The sequence below is a fragment of the Lepidothrix coronata genome, unplaced genomic scaffold (genome assembly GCF_001604755.1).
Source record: "Lepidothrix coronata isolate B3197 unplaced genomic scaffold, Lepidothrix_coronata-1.0 Scaffold75, whole genome shotgun sequence".
In the NCBI taxonomy this organism is placed as follows: Eukaryota; Metazoa; Chordata; class Aves; order Passeriformes; family Pipridae; genus Lepidothrix; species Lepidothrix coronata.
Window position 1 is genome coordinate 5887734 of NW_016690255.1, and position 13645 is coordinate 5901378.

At 39.8% G+C, this 13645-nt stretch overlaps 1 protein-coding gene across 2 annotated transcripts in view; it reads right to left on the reverse strand.

Moving 5' to 3' along the window:
* LDLRAD4 (low density lipoprotein receptor class A domain containing 4) overlaps positions 1–13645 on the reverse strand; it is a 254135-nt gene that overhangs the window by 166659 nt on the left and 73831 nt on the right. The gene's annotated exons all lie outside the window — the stretch shown is intronic.

The window sequence follows — 13645 nt, forward strand, 5'->3', positions numbered from 1 at the left end:
GGGAAGGGAAGGGAAGGGAAGGGAAGGGAAGGGAAGGGAAGGGAAGGGAAGGGAAGGGAAGGGTTATTGTCTCACTTCACACTAAAAAATTCAGTCATTCTTAATCAACAATGATAGCAGTGTCGGGTAAGATTACTAACTACTACATTAGAATATCTACACAGTGGTTGGAAAATACATTTCCATAGTGGACCAGAGCAGTAATGTACCTTTCCCTTGTACTAAAGGCATATCTGGTCCATTTTCAACATTATGAGACATGAAATACTCCTAAGTGAACTGGACATATTATTCAATTTTGTCTCTTCTGGTAGATGCATTTGGCGAAACCAAGTGTTCTTAACAACTGTTCAAGTGCTATTAAAATGGGATCTCTTGTACCATTTATACAAAGATTAACTTGTTCTTTGTTTCTAATTTTCAAAGAACAATCTTGGAAGATTCAAGCACAATAAAGGCACGCCTGCTGCAGCAAGGTCTGCAGGTATTCTACACATTACCCTCACAGTTTAAGCTGCATTTTCTAAACCTCATAATAGTCATACGATATTGACAATATTGCATAATATTAATCAATAAAAGAATTCACTTTGGAATGCCTTTGTAAAATGATTTCTACTTTTATATCTCAAGGATTACTGCTCCACTTAATTTAATGACTCATTATTACCACAAAGGTAAAAAGAACATGTGAGGTTAACAGCTATAGCTATTAGCCGTAATGTAACCAGCGTTAGACTGCATAATTGATCTATTTTCTTCAAGAATAATATTCAGGAAAAGAGAATTACTACTGGTGCCTCTGTAAAAAAAGTACAGAAAGCCTGGGGGCAAGCGCGTGGGATAATAGTGAAGACAAGAGAAAGGAAAATGGGAGCGCACCAAGAGTTTATTTATAGATATCTGGGAACTCATTGCTTGGCATCATGTAATGTCTACACAGTCTCACATTGATCTAACTTTTTGACTGTGGCTCTATATTTAAGAACATAAAAACTAAGAATGAGCACACTAGATTTGTGATACTCTTCTCAAAAATGAAAGTAGCTCTTTCCCAGTTGAAACTGTTTCAAGACTGTCAGTTTAAGGATAAGATTTCAAGAGTTTGTTCCCTGTACAAGTATTCAAAGGTTTTTCTAATCCACTGTTGGCAGAACTTCAGTGTGGTTGAAATGACAGCAATCACTGTTAAAAGAATCACGTTAACCACTGTACGCACATCTAATTTTATCTTCAGCTTTACCTTCTGCAGCCATCACAAGTCAGGCTTTGATGTCATTCTTCTGTCTCTACAGGAACACTCTTTCCAGGTGGCAGGCTCAACCACATATTTCTTTCAGAGTGAAATTCCATAAGACCACCTCAGTTTTAGACATTGTCCCTAGGTCTCACTTCTCTTTCTTTCTTGCATTAACACATCCAGCATCCCATTGCCTCTTTGTTAGGTCACAGGTACTGAACAGCTGGAAAAAAGCAACTCCACTTTCTCTAGCCTTCTGTTAGCAGTACTGGCTACTCTGGTAGCAACAAAACTGTACTTTGAGCTGAACCACAGTGCCACAAATGGGGGCAACTGGGGGATTTTGTTCACAACCACAATACTGACTTAAAGCAAAATGCTAACAGCCAATTTCACTTGCATGAGAATTTTATCCTCGCTGGTTGTCCATGTCTGGTTTTAATGCTGTTTTGCTTATGCAGCAGAAGATGGCCCTCAGCAAACTGAAGAATCTTGAATGCTTATTTAAAGATTTCCTGGAGATGAAGGGCTCATATGCCCGAATACTTGTGGGTTTTGGCATCTTGTTTGTTTGCCTTCCAAACAGACCACTAGTTGTAGTATGAAATTTGATCTTTCCATAAAACTTGCCTTTTTTCCTTCAGATAAAGCAAGTTACATAAAAAACAGGCCTTTTGAGGCTATTCAAAAATATGTCTTAAGATAACACATTGTCTGATCCATACGTATATAAAGCAACAAACCAATAAGCCTGCCTGCATTACATTAATGAAATCATATTTTGCATTTAAAGACCTTTGAAAAAGAAGTGAAACCAATATGGACAGCATTATGTGTATTCATCTAATTTTTTTTCCATAAATTTCAATAATCCTACTCTCTAGTTGGCAATTCAATGACAGATTTTTTTTTTTAAGCCCTTAAGTAATACTCCATATCCTTCGAGCAGTCTGGTATCCCAGCACCCCCTTCTTCTCAATGCACAATTAATACTCGCAGATGAGGAGGGTTGTTTGTGTCACATATTTTATGGGCAGTTGTAATTCTTCTTCACAGAAATTCTTTCCAGCAATTGTGGCATAAAGCAAGCCTTGCAGTTTCCACAAGAAATCCTACTGACTTATGTTGTTCTCCTCATGGCAGCAAGTAAAAAGTACAAAGATACAACAGAGGAAACATGCGAAAATAGTGCATTAGGTCCATTAATGCTTTTGGTTATAATCTCACCCTTCATCCCAGGTTTAAATTCAGAGGCTGTAGCTTTCATTCTCAGATCTGCCAATCTCCCTAACTCACTCCCCGCCAATATTTCATCTGTGACTTAGTTGTCTATCTGTAAACCCAGGAGAGTGATACTTTTTCTTTCTGCTTCTATCTTGCCTTTTTTAGATGCTGAGGTTTTAAAAGGAGATGACCTTCACTGTTCTGGCACAGCAGGTCCTCATCTCAGTCAAAGGTTCTTTGGTGCAACACTGATCATTACAAGCAGGAGTCATATGCCTGAGAGAACATTAACTTGTTTATATAAAAAAGCAGAATAACATGGTTTTAAAACAGTGACATACTTGAGAGATTACATAAAAGTCACTATGTTAATGTTATGGCACTTTTTCCATGCACACACTAGAGAAGGCGCTGAATAAAAACATCTCCAAGAATCATACCTATTGCCTTTCTTGTTTGGGCTTATCACTATTCCTTTTATTACACAGAAACTTTCCAACAATTTATATAAAAAGCACTGGTTTGGGCACAAAAGTTATGATCGCTACAGAAAAAAAACGAAGTGTCTTCAGTTCACAGATGTCACCTACATCCTGAGTTAAGAAGAGTGAAGCTTTTCTGAACTTATTCTTGCATTGTTGTGGCAAGTCATGTGTCTCTTCAAATTCTCTCTTTGAGCAACTGGAAGCAGATATTATCCTGTAAGTATTTCTTTTGAGATAAACAAATCAAGAATAATAAAGCTCAGAAAGGGGAAAGCATGGATACTCATGCACACATTCCAATTTTTTCGTTTAAATCAAGGACCAAGCAAGTACACAGCCAGGCTGTGAATCCGTCTTCAGCCAGTATAAATTACTGGTTTGTATAATCTGAGCCTCCAGGAAAAACAGACAATTCATGAGCAATTCATATCCAAGCCAGTCTTCCAGGCTTTTCTGAAGCCAGTACCTTGACCTGGGTCCTCCTACCATCACCTCAGCATATGTACACCTACAACACAGGCATGCAGCGTTGTCGGCCATCAAATGGCATTGAACCAAGTTATTTTACCCTCTAACAACAGAGAGGAGTTTATCCTCAGAGACATGGACTGAAGATGCTGCTTAGATGCTGGCTGTAGATTAGGATTCTTTTTGGGTGTTTTCATAATAAAAAATCTTCATTGTTAACTCCCACTCTTCAAACAAAGCTTCCTCTATTCTTGCCCTTAAATCAGAAGGGAGAGACTTTCTAGTAAAGAAAGCAATAAAGTGGAGGACATAACAGCATAAAAAAATTTAAGAAATAAAATCAAACCCCACAATGTATGAAAGACATATTGCTCAATCTGTTCTCCATTGCTAGCAGATTGTTAATCCTGGCATGTGAGAGCGTGGAGACGAACCTGTGGTTGTGGAGAGCAGGAGTGTCCCTGCTTGCCACCCACCTACTGATACATCTGCTCAAACCCCTGGGAAACTCATCTTGATGGCTTTCAAAGTTTAGGGATTCAGCAGGCCAAACTACTGGGTAAGTTTTACAGTCAAATGACAGTGGGGTGATCATAATACATTATAGTGGAAAGGATTCAAATATGATACAGAGGAATTTTTCTTTGATATCAAACTCCAAGTTTCTGGGCTCTAGATTCTTTGACAGATACTTCTATCAAAGTCCACATGCTCAAAGTCCCCTTCTTCAGAAATCAGCACAAACACGGCTTTGGAAAACAGGGGTCTCAGAAAGCAGCAATGTTACTACAGCTATATCAGCATTGTGACATATTCCCACAGGGAAAAGAGTGTCTTTGGGTATTTGTAAGAGGCTGGAAGGGCTTGAAGGCTACACCATATTAGCAAGTAATGATCTTATTAGAAACTGAACATTTTGGTTTTTCGCTGTTGCCGAGGGCTGAGTAGTAATTAAAAAGGGTGTGAGTATCCCTCTAGAAAGGGCTTGGAGTAGAGGTTTGGCAACCCCCGGGGAGAAAACCAGGGAGAGGCATAGCGTGGGGTGCATGCCTGGGTGGATCCGTGTTGCTCCCTAACGAAGTCCTAACCAAGAAAGCCAAGCCCCAGGATGAGAGATGTACCTGATAAAGGCACCGGAACACGCACATTCATAGAAAGGCTCAGAGAAGGACTGTGTCCACCCATAAAACCAAACCAAACAGAAACAAAAAAAGGCCTAGTAAGTAAAGAAATACCCACGCCTCCTGGCCTCTTTTGCTAAAAAGCAAAAGGTTGTAAATATCAGAGAAGTAAATGTAGCATTTAACTCTGTATATAGGATATTATGTTCTCCTCAGTAACTTTCAGGCTTTTTCACCACATTTATTCTGCAATGTCAAATACTTTCACATCTCTGTTTACACAGACTGCAATCTCTGATTTTTAAAGGCATTATCACAGCATACAAGAAAGAAACATAATATTAATCCATACTATTTATTTTATGGTAACAAAAAATTGATAGAATATCAAGTCAAATGGGCCTGCTTGACATTACAGAAAAACCAAGCAGCAAAACATTAGACCAAAGCTTCACCTCATGCTATTCACTCAAAACACCACCACCTGGAGCCAAGTGCATGGGAACATCCTGCATCGTTTTCACATGAATAAAATTAGGTTTTGGCTAACATCGCTTATGTTTCCACTTGGCCACTGTACCTCCTCAGCTTCCAAAAGGGCACGGTCAAGTGCTTCAGTAGCTTTGCACTGATTTGGGTTTTAGGCTTCCTCTTTTAGTTATTTTAAGTCTGTAACAAAATGCATTTCCAGCCTGCCTCATGCTGGTGCTCCAAGGCAAGGCAGCAGCACCACTCCAGCTGCTGGGGAACACCAGCAGAATGCAAAAGGCCTTTTCAGCAGCAAAAATAAACCCAGCCAGCCATGGGCACAGCCCAAGTGTCATATCCCATCTTTTCTCTTAAAAAAAAAAAAAAAAAAAGGAAAAAAAAGGCTACCTAGTTAATTAGAATGAATTAACAGAAAGTATACACTGTCAAATTAACAATCAATTTTCACTGCTTTTTAGTTTCTGAGTTTTACTTGAGGGACTATGTATCCATTTTGTCCTTTCAAAAAGTCTGCCTTTTTATTATGATTAAATGCTGAAACATAGCATATTTACAGCTAAATTTATTGTCATATTCAGTCTGGAATTGGCCATTTGGCTGATTAAGTTGTACCACACGAAGGCACCGTGACATGTACTATTAAGAAATGAGAAATGGCAGATGGGCATTTCCAAAGAACCGTCAGCTTTGCAAATGGTAATGCTACAGCTGAATATCATCCGCTAAAAATGGTTATCAAAGGTGAGGATCCAAGCTTAACATTCTCCCTGAACATGTTGGAGCATGTTCCCACTCTGGGAAGAAGTTTGCCATTTCCAGCAATACACTACTTCATAAAATAAATTTAATAATAGCATTGGCCATGATGTTTCTCTCAATTTGAACCTTCTTTTGCCCTGGTGTGCCCAATCTACTGCTTTTCATTTGGCTCTGGATGGTCAGAAGAAAAGTGGAACATGCACATGTAGCCGAGACTACACCTAGACTGAAACTTAAAGGACTTCTAAATAGAATTTAAATTAACTCAAATATTAATGAAAATTTAATTAAAAATTATAAAAATAATCTTTCAAGGTCAGAGTAACAATTTTAGGATGATGCTTGATATGAATGGAGTACAGTGATGCAGTAGTCTGCAACTCCAGGTCTGTGGAGGATCCTTTTCCAAGTCCAGTGTCCCTCGAGTTGTTTCACAGGGCACTACACCACTGTGTTTCCTCTAGAGTCTTTTTGCTTCTTTTCTGCCTTTCTCTGACTCCCCGTTCACCGAGCTCCTGGTGGCTTCTCATGGCAAGGCCACCTTCAGGAAGTGACTGCCATACAAATTCCCTTTAGCAAGTGGAAAAGGATGTAGTGCTTCAATGAAACAAGCAAATAGGGAAGAAGGTCTTGTACCCCAGTTAAATATAAATTTGAATGGAGAAGCATTTAAAATGTGAAGTCCTCTGCCTCTGTGACATGCCCCTCTATTTGCATAAGGACTGCCACAGTTCAATCTGCAAAGGCAAGTTACAGATCAAACAGTCCTCCAACCAGATGTTTGAGGAGAACTATCTGTTTTCTTGAGGCGAAAGGAAAGAAAGAAGAAAACACAATGATTCACCTACACAAAGTTTGGGATCAAAACTTAAAAGCCAACCTTCTAGGTTTGAGGGACAACCTAAACCAGAAAGCATTGTTGTTCTAGTCACTGATCCATAGGACAACAGAAGAACTCGTTTGTGACCAAAAGCTATCACTGTCACATGGCAACAGTGCTCACGAATTGATTTTCACAGTTTCACACTCTTCTGTAATTCTATTAAAAGTGCTTAGCCCTGAAGAGGAGACTTCCAAACTGTGCTTTACTATACTTAAAACAGTACTGCTGAATGCTACTAAATGTAACATATTTAGATAGCAAACTCTTAGAGACTAAGGTTATATCTTCTTCCATGATGTTTTTGCTGGGAATACTACTGTAGTCCAAAATTTGCACACCCTAAATAAAATATGTAAGGAATACAATGGAATGTGATCTGTTACTATCTGTGTGTTGAGTAAAGGGCATTGCAAAAAGCAATCTGTCTCTCCCAAGAACTGAGAGTCGGTCAGAGTTATCGGTGAGTGACATAGTAACCTTGAAAATCCATAAAATAAGAATGCAATTGTTAAGAAAATTGCAGAGATTCTAGCAAGGCCACACCAGCTTCATGAGGCAGATGACAACGAAACTGGAACGGAGAGTGGGGAGGATGCTCTGCTACATATTCAAGTTGCATTTTTTAAATGAAATGTTTATCTGTACTCAAAAATCATGCAAATAATGATAGCAGCAATGTGGGAGACCTGTATTAATGTATAAATGAGTTTTCAACTGCTTTCAATATTAATTACATTATATGCTTAATAGAAGACATTTCAAACCTGTTTTACTATTTTACATTGAGCCTCAATTATAATTCTGAGGAAGAAGACTACTTTCAGCAGCAGATATACCAGTTATATATTTGATGCTAAGTAAATTTTACACAGTTTTATTCATAATAAAGAAAACAACCTCAAGGGGTGGTTACTTTAGCTTTGCCCTATTTTTCGTTATTCTTAAAAATTACCTTTTAAATATGCTCACTGTCTAAGAGTGGCAAAAGTGTTTCTTAAAATACTTGCATACCGTAAAATGGAAGAGTAGATGCAGTATTTCTGTAACATTAAAATATTTCTATACAAGTTGCACAGACATAGAAACATATGTCACACACCCCAAAAATAAGATGTCTAAAGAAGGCCAGGCTATAAGGAATGCAATAGTGTAATGCTCCAGCAAAAAGAGAGTTAATACTTTAAACACCCACGTCTCTTAATCTATCCTTTATCAATTATTCCAAGAGCTCAACAGAATCTACTTAAACAATGAGATGATAGAGTAGTACAGGTGGGTTACTAACTTTAAAAATGTACATTTATTATCCAGGGAACCAGCAATGACAGAATCACAGAAAAGAAAGACTGGAAGTGCTCTCATGAAGTCCATTCCCCTGCCCCAGGACAAAATCAACTATACATAAACTACTCCTGACAGATATTTGTCTAACTTGTTCTTAAAAACCTTCAGTGACGGAGACTTTGCAACCTCCCTAGGCAATCGGCTGCAGTCCTTAACTATCCTTACCATTAGAAAGATTTTCCTAATGTCTAACCTCAATCTCTCCACTACAGTAACCTTAACTGTTACTTCATGCTCTATCCCCAGCAGAACTGGAAAACAGTTTCTATTACTTTCCTCTTTACATGAAATTTCCGTATATTTTTAAATGGTTATCACATCTTCCTTTGTTCTTCCATTCTCTAAATGAATAATAGCCAACTAGGTCATATGCAATCTGCTGGAGCAATTTATCTAGTCTCCCATGAAATCCCTTCAAGGAGCCTCCCTACTCTGGCACTACCACCCCCACGGCAGAGACATCTCCACCCAAAATGCCAGCAGTTAAGCAAAACAAGATGCAGAAAGAGAAGCCAAACTGAATGGCAGGCTCTTAGATTGCCTTCCTGCAAAGAAAGGTTCCACACAAACCACCAGAAGAGATACGGAGTCCAGAAAGGTATTCCCCCTAGAGAAGGGTAGATGAGAGGAAGGGTTGAGCCTAGAAAAGAGGGGAAGAGGCTTTTACACAACATGGAATCAGGTTGCAGTGAGTTGGTCTGGAAGTGGGAGAAGTCTGAAAACAAAATAAGGTGAAGGAAAGCAAGTGAAAAGCAAGAAGATTACCAGAAGGATAGGGAATCTGGAACAGAAGTGAAACCACATGTCCAAACAGGGAGGAATGGAGGAGCCCCATAACAGAGAGAGGGGGTGTGGGCACTGATGGGAGAAGAGGCGAAGAGAGGCTGGGACACCATGAAACACAGGACAAGAAATGCAACAGAAGTCCTGAGTGCTGGGGGATACAGCACAGAGGTGGAGGACTGGAGAAACTCCACCAAGCAGTATTTCTATGAGCATGAGGATCTCCAAACAGATGAGTTCTGTTTCTCTGCTAAAGCAGGGCCTGGGAGAGTATCAGCCAAGCTGAGGAGTTGCTCCTTGGGAGTAACTTGGTCTCTCTGGATACAACCCAAGGTCAAGCTTTGGTGACAATGACCTTGAGACATTATGGAAAGATCTGAGGGTGCCATCCCTTCCACAGAGAAAGGTATGAGGGAGAAGATATGCAACTATGGCAGAACGGGATCAGAAGATGACAGGAAAAGTCAGTGCTAGACTGAAGGGCAGGGGCCCACTGCACAGAGCAACCTCGTACTATTTATTCTGCTTTCCACAGTGCCACAGCTAATAATCCCTCTAGCAGTGCTGAGGGTCACAAGGCAGGAATGCCTCCAGTCAGCCCAGGTCTGACAGAGCTTGTGCTGAGACGGAGTTAATAAAATCTTGATGAGCCTAAACTGACCTCACAAGGTCAGGAGGCTTCATACATCGAATATACATCGATTCATATATCCTTATCCTTTGATAATCCTGTATGTCCCTGTGCCACGCAGTCCCCAGTGATGAAGAGCTGATTTCAGAATCACATTGTTATCCTAAACCAGCACTCAAAACACTACTGAAGATAAGTGGCTGATTTACAAACAGACTGTGGCTGTCCAGAATCCCCACCACTGCTATGGCACTGAGAGTGGCCAAGGCAGAAGGTGTAGAACTTCATGGCAATTAGGACGAGTGCAAGCAAGGAGGTCCTTCTGACCGTCACTCCAAAGCACTGCTGTATCACGTAGCTCAGTGCATCAGACACATGTCCTGACACAAATCTGCACTGCTTCTGGAAAGCTAGGAAAAACACCTGCAGAAAGTTTGAGAGTTACTGCTCTAGTAACTTTCTTCAATTCTCAAGGCTCATGTCTTCCAGACCTCTGGCCATTCATTCTGCTCTTCTCTGGATGCTTCCAACGGGCCCCAAGAGTGCTGTTCAGAACAGAAATAGTACACCAGCCACACAAATGGCAAGCAGAGTGGAAAATTGTTTTGCATACAGACTCTTGTCCATATATTCTAGCATAACATTCATGGCATAGTATTGTTGATTCATAGCCACTTTCAGAACTCTTGCAACTGCCCATCTGTTTTCCGCAGACCTGGTGTCTCACCAGTTACTCTACATTTTGATTTGCACAGTTGATTATTCCTGCCCAACCACAACTCAGAACTTGTCCTTGATGAACTGCATCATATTTATTTTAGATAAGTTCTTCAATATATTACATTATTTTGAAGTCTAATCCTGTGCTCAGAGGGCTTACATCCTCTCCCTGGTTGGTGTCATCTGGAAATTTTGCATGCAGATTCTATCATCTATCATTAATTAAAATATTGAATATTTTCAGGCAATCTAGGGAAGAATCCCACTTGACAGATCCTTCTAGTTTGACTATGAATCACTAGTAATTATTCTGAGAACAGCTTTCCAGCCAACTGTGTACCCACCTTGTAGCCCATATTGCTACCTTGCTTATGAAAGTGCAAAAAGACTTTCAAAAATCCAGATATACTATTTTCTACTTACAAGAAAATTTGGCTCCACTGACAAGGTACCTTCTGGGAAAAAAAACCAAGCAAATTCATTTCTCATATTATTATCTACAGGTTATTCATTAAAAAAAAAAAAAATCTGTTGACTATTTGATTCAAACCTTTTTCCCCAAAATTTCAGATAAGCTAGCTACTCCAAAGAGGACAGCAAAGGACCCAGAAATGTTCACATGTAGGTGCAGTGTGTGCTCTTTCACAGATTTTCGAACCTAAACTGTCCTCCAAATAATCTCCAGTGTAGCTACTAATTGCTCAGACATTGCTTCAGCTATTTCACCCTACACTGCAGAGATAATTTAATAAGCTCCAGCTTGTTCTAAAATACTTACTATCCTATCTCATTAGTTTATAACCTGTTCTTTTCCTGCTATAGTTGGAACTCTTACCTTTTTCAAGGTGGCCATTATTTTCTTGACACTTGATTACACGTCACTCTTTTTGGCAAAGAATGATGCAAAACATTACATGAACTCTCGGTTTTCTCTGCACCATGAGATCATGAGTTTTGTCATTCCCTCTCAGCTAGTAGTCCAGAAACTCAGACTTCCTCTTATTACTACTTAAAACGTAGTACGTTTCTTTGTTACCATGCCCTTTATTAGTTGTACTTTGTTCTGTGAGTTGGCCTACCTGATTTGGCCCTTGCATTTTTCTAATCTTCTTTTACACTCATCTCTAGTAGCATGTCTAATTTTCACTTTCTATATGAGTCCTCAATTTTCAGATCATACAATTTTGTCTCCTCTTACACTTTTTTACTGGGATACCTTTTATTTGTGCTTTTAATATTCTTTGTTATGACTGGAAAAGAAAAAGTTAATTCCTTTAAAAATTGCCGGAATTTCCTAGGTTTGTTTCCCAAAAAACTTCACCTATTAGTTCTATGAGCTGAATGCAATCTATTTCCTTGCATACTATTCCTTTTATTCTCAAGTTCTCCCTTTTACCCTTCTGAACAATGATAAGCTTGCCCTTTCATGATTGGTATCACTCAAATTGCCTTTTACCATCACAGGCTCAGCCATCTCTTTCCTAATCAAGCCTAGGAGCACTTCCCTTCCATTGCTTTTTCTACACTGGGTAATCCTGAACCTATTATACTTGCATGGTCTCCTGAATTTAGTATTTAGCCAGTAAAGTGAAAAGGTTCTAACCAAACGCTATCGTTTGGTAATACATGATAAAATGACTGGATGAGCCCATATCTTGGGACAAGAGCCATCTGCAAAAAAGGGCAGCTTTGGCATCTGTGCCAGTAAAATGAGCATATAGACAGGATCAAAATATCTCCTAGCCATAACTGTAAGCCTTTCCAGGTCACAGCAATTAGCAAAGTGGAAAGGAGATTTATTAAATACTCCTAAGGTGGCTACACAGAGGCACTGTCGTCCCAGGCTTCTTTTGCCAGCACTCTGGTCAGCTGTAAATTGAAATGATTACTCTGATTGTTGAAATAGGTGCTATCACTTAGCATGGCTAGATTCAGTGTTGACACTGCACAAGTTTCAGATATCAAAGCTTTTCTGTATAAATTAGCTCCCTTCAACATGTGGTCATGCCCCCTCTGCCACTAGCAGCTATTATTCTCTCCTACAGCTGCATTCCAATAAAACAAAAGGAGCACTACAGCAAGGATCAGAGGAGCAACCATATGCACCTGCCACTGCATTTTTATCGGAACTCTAAAGTTAGCATAACACTGTCCAATGAATTTCTCTAAGAAATACATACCTACCCACTGTTTATTGCTGAATACATCATATAAATCTAACCAGGAACAAGAAAGATCTCCAAAAAGCAAATATGGATATCAGTTTGATACAAGTTGGAACTTTTCTCCTCATATAAAGAAACTGTATTTCAACCTTTACAAGTCTCCTGAATGTATGGTGCTATTTAATGTTTAGGAATTCTTTAGTATAGCTGCCAAGATCTTAATATGTATATTAACATCTTTACCTGAGGGCAATTGCAAAGGAATAACAAGAATTCCTTATGGGAGACCAAGCAACCTTCATGCTACTAAGTCTCCAGAATAGGTCTGAATCTGCTGGATTGTCACCACAATCTGACTATTCAGGGACCCTAGTTTCATCTCCATGAACTTTACACAGCACTATTTTCCAGATCTTTTCCATCCACCAGCAGTCATGAGGTTACAAATCTTTCTGACACCTTGCTGCCCAAGCACCCTAGTCACAATGCCAACAACTCCTAACTTCTGGGAGCTAAGGGATAGCAAACATTGTGTCAGAAGAGCGCAAAGCTGGAGAGAAAATAATCTGATATTGCAAGGGTGCTAGAAATAATAGGGTTTTCAGTAAAGCAGACAGCCAGGGTAAGGAAGAGAACAGATATCCACACAGTAGGAATTTCGGTACAGAGCAAAGGAGTGACAAAAACTCTTAGGAATGAGCTGAGGGCTGGCAGAGAGCAGCAAGGACAAACAGAACCAGAATGGCAGTGGGCAGATTGAGGAGTGTGCTGCTAGCTAGACAGAGGCAGGAGGGCCCTGAAGTGGTCCCAGACTTCACATCCCATCAGCACTGGAGCACATGTGGAGAAAAGCTTCCTGCTTCCTCTCCTTCAGGACATATCTCACTGACACACACGGAAACCATGTTGTAAATCAAAGCAATGCAAAGCAACAGAGACAGTTCAGAACTGCACTACTGCTCCAAACCAACGTGCTGGTGTGCACAGCTGGACACAGAGTCGCACCCACTGCAGCCAGAAGGATGAGACCAGCCTCTGAGGGAGGATCTGCTTTGCGAGATAACAAAGTAGGAGCCTGCCCACATGGAAATAAAGAGTTTTGGGGGTCCTTCCTTGGGAGAGCTCCTACAACAGCAAGCAGCCCAAGACAAAAAATGATCTTCCCATACATACAACCCACAATCCAAAAAACTTCTTCTAAAGGCAAAAATTTTAAATTAGAAAAAAAAATGTCTTGTACATCACTAATTTTCACTGTAGTACTAATCCATTATCTAGACCTACTAAAACAAGTTGATCCAGTTGATTTTCTATGCATTTCTCCCAGCATCTC